Source organism: Cryptotermes secundus, unplaced genomic scaffold (genome assembly GCF_002891405.2).
Source record: "Cryptotermes secundus unplaced genomic scaffold, Csec_1.0 scaffold1769, whole genome shotgun sequence".
Lineage (NCBI taxonomy): Eukaryota > Metazoa > Arthropoda > Insecta > Blattodea > Kalotermitidae > Cryptotermes > Cryptotermes secundus.
Window position 1 is genome coordinate 202,494 of NW_019727434.1, and position 8,655 is coordinate 211,148.

At 47.8% G+C, this 8,655-nt stretch overlaps 1 long non-coding RNA gene across 1 annotated transcript in view; it reads left to right on the top strand.

The window, feature by feature from the left end:
• LOC117282338 overlaps nt 1–2,819 on the top strand; it is a 17,651-nt gene extending 14,832 nt beyond the window's left edge. Inside the window, exon 4 of the long non-coding RNA XR_004513057.1 lies at nt 2,576–2,819. This is a non-coding gene — a long non-coding RNA (uncharacterized LOC117282338). The remainder of the gene's footprint in view (nt 1–2,575) is intronic.
• Nucleotides 2,820–8,655: the final 5,836 nt, after the last annotated feature.

Below are 8,655 nucleotides of genomic sequence, written 5' to 3' on the forward strand. Positions count from 1 at the left end.
CCAGTGAAACAGGCGGATGTGGGCGAGATACACGAGGACATGCAACGACGTGTGGTTTTCGAATAGACATGCATCAGCTGCCGTTCTAGTCCGGAAGAACGGGAGCCTCCGCTTCTGCGTGGACTACAGGAAAGTGAACGATGTCTCGAAGACTGTTTCCCACTTCCTCGGACAAGCTGGCTGGAGCCCAGTGGTTCTCCAGCCTCTGCACGCTCCAGAGACGTTTGAACAGTTAATGGACACCATCTTAAGAGGCCTCACGTTGAGGCCACGTTCCAACAGCATCAGCAGGATACAGCGTCTGCTGATGATAGCTGTCTGGGGACGGCCTAGAAAGGATTTGGAAGGGTGCGACCATGGCTTTACCAAGGTAATTATCCCGGCATTTTGCCTGGAGAGACTGAGAAAAACCTCAGTCAGGATAGCCGGTTACCTGGCCGAGATTCAAACCGAGCACCTCCCGAATGCTAGTCCAGAACGTTAATGTCGAGACCAGCCTGTTCGCTTTGTTGAATGTTGGTGATTCTTGTTCTGCCTTATGAACCCAAGTTCCTCTACGTTTACATGTTTCATTCCTGAACTGTTTTGCATTGCGGAGCGAAGTTCCAGAACATGCGCACACGGTCGCTTTGTCCCGCCGCGCAACACCTGCACCACGTGCTACAGTGGAATTTGCTTTTATCATCACTTCGGGGAATTTATCATTGCAGCTACTGTGCTAACGACCAAGACAAGTGGGTTAATAGTAAATGCAGCTGAGAAAACGTTGCTTACTGAAGCAAACACAAAGAGAAGTACAATTTGTGAATAACATTATCAACTGATTTGGTACACCGACATGAACTTAATGATAGGATATTGGTGGGAAAGCCGGAAGGAAAGAGACCACTGGGAAAACCAAGACGTAGGTGGGTGGACAATGTATGGATTGGACTGATCTGGCTCAGGATAAGGTCCAGTGCAGGACTCTTGTGAACACGGTAATGAACCTTCGGGTTCCATAAAATGCTGGGAAATTCATGAGTAGCTGAACAATTGGCAGCTTCTCAAGAAGGGCCCAGTACCACGAGCGAGTGAAAGGAGGCTTATGAGATTACCATGCTGTGAATGTGTCTGTGAATGCCCCCCCTACTAACTTTTGAATGCCTGCACCAGTCTTTATGAAATTTGGTATGTATGTCATGGCACCTGAGCCCATCTCAATGGCGTACTTATAAATCCCTCCCATAAGTCTGTGTGGTTGTATGTGTATCCCCTATCGTTGCTAGGCAACGGCTCGGCAAATCGTTACCGCGGCAAGGAATACACTCGTAAAAACAGAAGACTTGTTGGATGCATCGTTTTCTATGCAGACCGTGTCGTATCAATAGAAAGTAGGTGATTAGTTCTTCCAGAACTGAGTGTTTTAAAATTTCGGTACTAATCCCCTCAAAATGTTTACACAACGTCCGCGTATGTATATATACCACGTACATTTCGAGATGAACGAACTCGTTTGACTTGCATTCAACGACACTGCGCATTTGTCACAATGAACAATGTCACTTAGAGGACCGACTCCACGCAGCAGAGCCCTTGAGGAAAGCCATGAGCGATCAGATGGGCTAACCCAATGTGCCATCTGTACTGGTTTCCACCTGCTTATCAGCTGCGACTTTAATTGTTTCAGATCTGCGACCTTTCCTTAGTAATGGAAGTATACATGGAAACGTGTATTACCGAAGGTCACGGTGCGAAGTTCAGGCTGCAATCTAGCCTGTTATGATTATGGGTTTTTCCTTGCCTTCAATAATTCACTTCAAACGCATTCTTAGATAATTCTTTAAATTAGCTTAGCAGCGTTCATCCGCCGGTCCCGGTGGCTGCGCGGTCGAAGACATGAACCGTCTTCGCTCGCTCGAACACTGGGATCGTGGGTTCGAATCCCACTCAAGGCATGGATGTCTGTGTGCGTTTGTTCTGTTTGTGTTGTCCTGTGTGTGGGTAGCGGCCTTGCGACGGGCTGATCCCCCATCCAAGGAGTTCTACCGCTTTTGTTTGGATTAAAAAGATAAGGTAAAGCTATCCCTGTAACAGGCCGTGAATGAAGGCCCATAGGGTTGTGAGACGCCGAGGCTCCCACATTTTCTCTAGACAATCGTCTTATACATGGCGCTAAGGTTTTCAGTCTTACGCGCATGTCGTTCTTTCCCCCCCCCCCCAGGAAGATTCCTAGTGCTTATTTCTGTTAGCGGCCGAGTAGACCCCAGGGCCATTGTGCAAGTAGAAGAATTAAGTAAATTGAAAAAAATCCACCTCATCGGGACTCGAACCCGCCATCTCCCGGCTAGTACCTCAACCAACTACGCTACGGCGTAAGAAATTGAAAAAGCGGCCAAAGTCTACAAGGGCTGTAGAGCCATAGACATAGATAGATAGATAGATAGATAGATAGATAGATAGATAGATAGATAGATAGATTTCATCCAGTTTGAACTCGTTTAAGTCCTCTTGTCACTGATGTTGTTTGTATACAATTTACGTGGCAATGCATGTAAGACTCTTATGCTGTTTTTCTTTTAAACTCAAATCACAGGAAGGAAAACCCAAGAGCTGGACGGCGGAGCCAAGCTGTTTTCTCTTCACCACGTCCAGATTGGCTATGGACCCACCGAGCCTTATATCCAGTGGGGACGGACGATCTTTCGTATGGGGTTAAGAAGCCAGAGGATGAAACTGAGTACACTCCATTCATTGTGTGATTAAGCACAGCCAGTAATTTCCCTTTACGGGATAGCTTACACAGTATAGCAAAAGACTATGGGCTGGACGACCGGGGTTCAATTCCCGGCAAGGGTAAGAGATTTTTTTGAATTGTTTCTGCTTTTTATTAACTTTGTAAGAGATTTTTCTCTATTCCACAGCTTCCAAACCGGGTCTCCTGTACAATGGGTAATTGAGGCCTCTTTTCCCGGGGATAAAGCGGCCGGGGTGTGATGCTAACCACTCTCCTTCCTCTAATGCCAAGGTCAAGAATGATGGAGCTATACCTCCATGTCGCATACATCTTCATGGCCTGCTAGTTGATTTACCTTACCTTTACCAGCTGGCATACTTCTGCGGCTACAATACGTCTGCAAATTCGGATAGCGTTGTTCATAGACCGCCTCTGTGGTCTAGTGGCCAGAGTTCCTGACTACAGGTCCAGAGGTCCGGGTTCGATTCCCGGTGCTATCAGATTTTTAGAGAAGTAGTGAGTCTGGATCGGGATCTACTCAGCCTCGTGAGGATAATTGAGGAGCTATTTCAACGAAATAGCGGCTCCGGTCTAGAAAACCGAAATTAAGGGTCGTGGGGATTCGCGACACCCACTATCCGCTAAAGTTGGCACTAACTTCGCCGACAAGCGGCGGTCGCTCGGTCGGTATAGTTCGCTTGCGGACTGCAGGCCACGGAGTTTGTTGTTTTTTTGTTCATAGACGGTTATGGAAGTTCACAAAAGACCTAGTTCACCGAGTGGCAAATAGATGTAGCGAAAGCCTGTGATATGCTTGCAGCAGGCCTTTTCAATTCTTTCACTTGATTTTATGCGGATACTTTGAGCGGACAAATTGAAGGAGTAGGTATGCCGAGGCGGTACATGTACAGGCCTGGGAAGAGACTGTTCGTCCTGGCGAGGAACCTTGACGCTGGAGCCGACACTGCGTGGTATGTTGTGAATACCATTTGGTAGGAGAGCAGAGCGTGGAACGAGGAATGCGGTAGGGGCCCTGAGTCCAGTGGGTGAAGAGAGCTGCTTTCCTTCTTCACGTACTCACCCATCGCCGGTCGGGTGCCTGCCCAAGCAGCCTGAGGGTAGCGCTTAACGTCTTCGCCCAACCTCAGGTTCCGGGTGGGCACGGGCGTCGTGGAATCCGTATCGCTGCCTCAGTTCACGCTAACGTCTCACTCTTACGAAGAAATCAGACGTAGATTTTTGGACACAAATTTATTGTGATATCAGCTTTTCTGCAACCTGCATGTCTGCAACTAATATTGTAGTAGCAAAACCCAAACACCACCAAACCAAACCTCGTTATTTAGGCCGTGCCATAGCTCAAGCGGTTAGTCGCTGGCTTCCCACCGCGGCGGTCCGGGTTCGATCCCGGGTCTGGTCAAGTGGGATTTGTCGTGGACAAAGTGGCACTGGGGCGGGTTTTCTCCCAGTACTTCGGTTTCCCCTGCCAGTCTTTATTCCACCAAATTCTCCATCATTATAATCACCCGGGGCAGGCTACAATAGGCCAGTCAGTGGCCGCCGTGCCGAGTGGACCCAGCTGGACTCCACTCCCCACTAAGCGAAACCTCATTGGATACGATTCTGAGCGACTTCCTCATACCTCACATTTCAGTCTCATTAAGAGTAATTTAAGTGTTATGAAGGAGTCAGAAACACTGAACACCTACTCTCAAAATATTTATATTCAATAATGTCTGTGAGACTGCATTACCTAAAACGTGCCTAATTACAAAGCATTTTTCAATTGAAGAAACAAACAAACAGACTCATTTATATGAAAAGAGTTAGTACTATTCTGTCATTTTCTCTGGGGCCTTCCAGAAGGCTGTCTGTTTGCTGCCTGCTTCATGCTTCTTTATTGTTTGGCCTATACTCTTCCACTCTGAAGGTGGATGCGATGTGTTCCTCCGAAACGTCGCTCGATTTTCACCGGACTTTATATCCTAAAAGACTGTAACCGCTCATTAAGTTGGAGGCCCACAATTATTAGAAATTGTTGTATTTAAACTGTATGTCTTAAGCTCTGCACAATGGGAGATAGCCCCATTCTTGCATTTAGAACGTTATGTAAGGCCATTCTTGCTATGCGAACAGGATGTAGCCATCAGCGCTTTTCCTAGAAATTTAGTTAATTTCGACACGACGGCAGAGCTTCGGAAATTTGATACCTGACATCTCAGTTGAGCGATAAATTTTAGGCAGGAGGGCAGGCCAAAGTTTTAAACTAGACCAACGAGACAGGTTTAGGGGAGGATCCTTAGAGGGAAGCTGAGGGCTCTCAGAAGCTCGCGGCTTCAGAGCAGAGCAGTTCTCCAAGAGACTCTGATACCGACTTCCGAAACCTTTGGACGCAAAACTTGCGCTCCCAGGAATTCTTAATTAACGTATTAGAGGAGCGTTTATGGTAAATCGTTACGAGCTGATGGTGAAAATTTGGACCATAATTTCAACGTAAACTGCCACGAAATGTTCAGCATTGTTAAAGTGGAACTGCAGTTGATGACGTATCAGTGCAATCCGCCGCCAGTGCTGCGTAATACATCACAGCTCAGCGTCAATCATTGTCGTTGCCTTGAGCTAAAATGTTCCTCCTGTCCTGCTACAGTTAGGCTCGTTAAGACAGAGATCCTGTTCTTCTAGACCCAACCCTGAGCCAGCCATCTCGCTACCTGTTCCTATCAGAAGGCATCGCACAGCTGTAGTCACCCCGCATTGTGACCACTGGCGCCCAAATAAGTCCTTCAGCCTTCCCTAACTGTCAGCTCAACATCTGGGAAGGAGGTAAGGAAAAAACCAGCATAGGTGAGTTCTACGAGGAGCCGTGGTAGCGTTAGTTAGTTAGTTATTTTAGAGAGGGTGGGTTTCCCCATGCACCGCGACCAGTTTGATCTATTGTGCTTCCCTCTATGATATTCTACCAGTCTCTTTACCCTACCGATAAATGGTGCGTACCATCAGTCCCGCCGAGCAAGCGAGTTCGACCACTTGCTTAGCGGTGTCTATAATGCTTCCCCCATCTATCAGAGGCCTTAGAGACTATTGTTGGACGGGAAACGTCCTGGAATTTGGCTCAGTGATCCCCTTTGGGGATATGAGGTTCTTTTACGTGCCGTAAAGTTACGACACGGGACACACAGCTTAAAGTCCCTCCCGGAGGACTTGTTCCCTGAATTTTTCCGCCCTTAAAAATTCGACGACCTCCGCCGGGTATTTGAACCCGCGTACCTCTAGACTACGGAGGCCGCTTCCGGGGTAGCGTAGTCGGTATAGCGACTGGCAATAGCTATGACTGTGGGGTCGGAGTTCGAGTCCCGGTAGGGCCAAGAATTTTCTCTTCTCCAAATCGTCCCGACCGACTCTGGGGTCCACCTAACCTCCTATCCAATGGGTACCGGGGAGCGCTTTCGCCAGGGGTAAAGCGGCAGGGGCGTGAAGCAGACCACTCACCTACAGCTAGTGCCGAAGTCAAGAAAATATGGATCTACACATCCACTCCCCCATACGCCTTCATAGCCTTGAGCACCGGGACAACTTTACTTCAGGTGAGTTATACAACCACGGAAGCAGTGTGACACGCTTGGCTGTAGCAGACCACAGGACGGCTATAAGTGGCTTCTGACACGGCGCCCTTCATTCTCCCAACTTGTAAAAGGGGAGAAGAGCTCTTGAAAGCCTCGCCAGATTTAGGGGCCTGTGGTCTGGTCCTCCAGTCTGGCCGCTCCGTTGCTTCGTCACTGATGGTGTGTAGCTCCTGCCTGCTCCTGCCTTCGCTCAGACTTCGTTGCGCCACTTGCTAACAAGAGAGGAAACTGGCAACCGCAACGCAACTGAAATTTCAGAGAATTTTTATAACCAACGCAGTTTCCTCAGTTTGCGCTGCTCCATTCAGTAACATGTGTTCAGCTCAGGCTGATAACAGTTCTCGGAAATCGCGGTTGCGTTGCGGTTGCTGTTGACAGTTTCTTTGGTGTGCCCTCGCCTCTACTTTGCCAGTAGGTTTTCTCATCAAAATTTTACATGCATTTATTGACTCTCCCATTCGAGTTACACGCCTAACCCATTACTTACTTACTCATGGAGCTGAGCCCTTCTGGAGGAGCCGCCAATTCTGCAGCTACTCAAAAATTTCCCAGCATTTTATGGAACCCGAAGGTTCATCACCGTGTTCACAAGAGTCCTCCACTGGTCCCTATCCTGAGCCAGATCTATCCAATCCACACCATCCCATCCTATCTCTCTAAGATCCATTCTAATATTGTCCACCCACCTACGCCTTGGTCTTCCATGTGGTCTCTTTCCTTCTGGCTTTCCCACCAATCTTATACGCATTCCTCGTCTCCCCCATTCGTGCTACATGACCTGCCCACCTCATCCTCATTTTCATTATGTTACGAAAAAGCCTAACCCATTACAGTCTCCTTAATTTCATTAACTAGATGACTTCCGCAAGTCTTGAAGTTCCCCGTTATATGTATAATGTCCTCAGCTGTTTCCTTCGGAAATATTCCCGTAACAGTGCATGAGGCGGAATAGTGTCTCCTGCTGGCTGACGGGCGGTAGGCATTCTTACCAGGTACAGACTACAGACCGTTTCCGAAATTTATCCAGCCTCGCGTCTTATATGTAGGCCTACCAGGGGCAGTTTCCTTGTCACAAAATGGCCGGAGTGTAGCTCTGCTTACTTCTCAGTCTAGCGTCGAAATTAAGAACGGATGGAACTTCATTTCTGTTTCTCTGTACTCTACTCTTTATCTTTTATTATCATCACCGTCGCCGCCGCCATCATCATCATCAGTTCAGCAGTCTATTGCTTGCTCATTAGGCCGGAGAAGTACATTGGAAATTGTCAGTAGGCCGATAACTCACTTAACACGAAGGTCATAATTCTGGGAAAAATCTTACAGGAAACTCTTCTCGTGTTGTGTAAATCAGCTGCTTCTCTGTATAGTCTAACGCATTTGTAACTAAATAAGACAAAGTGTTTAAACTGTAGTACGTGTAGTGTATCGCGTTTAAGAACTGCAGTTTGCTGAAACTCAAGCTACGGCCTAGAAGCCTCGACAAAATATGCCTTTCCCTCTTGGAACCGTTACAGTTTCCTAATACGTCACTGTCTGTCCGTTCGTCTGTGTCCATCCCACTTGGAGCATAGGGCATCCGTGAAACGCTTCGTTTCACTTCAGTTTCTTAATCTTAGGCAGTCGGTAGGACTTCTTGGACGGGGGATCAACCCGACGCAGGACCGCTACCTACACAGAACAACAAAAACATAGAATAGATACAGACAAACATTCATGCCTCAAGTGGGATTCGAACCCTCGATCCCAGCGTTCGAGAGGGCGAAGACATTTCATGCCTTACGCCGCGCGGCCACTGTGGTAGGCTATAGGTTACTGTAGGCCTAACTATTGCTTCGGGCTCCTTCTGGAAGAGTTGCTGTTTCCTCAGCCACTCAAGAAATTCTTTTGTTCTGAGGAACCTGAAGGTTCAGTATCATGTTCATAATCTTCTTGGATTGATCTGGCTCAGGATAGGGACCAGTGGAGGGCTCTTGTGAACATGGTAATGAACCTTTGGGTTCCATAAAATGCTGGGAATTCTTGAGTAGCTGCAGAATTGGCGGCTCCTCCAGAAGGGCTCAGCTCCATGAGTGAGTAAGTAAGTAAGTAAGTAAGTAAGTAAGTAATGTGGGGTCGACTGGTTATTTAACGACGTTGTCAGTATCAGGACTAGATGCAGAGTCGATGATAGGTTGATTAAGTGGAGAAGCTGGTAGGATGAGAATTGGCAAGGGAAACTGTAGTCGGAGAAAACCCACTCCAGTCCCACAACCCATGTTCTGGGTGGAAGCCGGTGGGACCCGTCTGTGGCACACTCACCTCCTTCGTGAAAGTCTA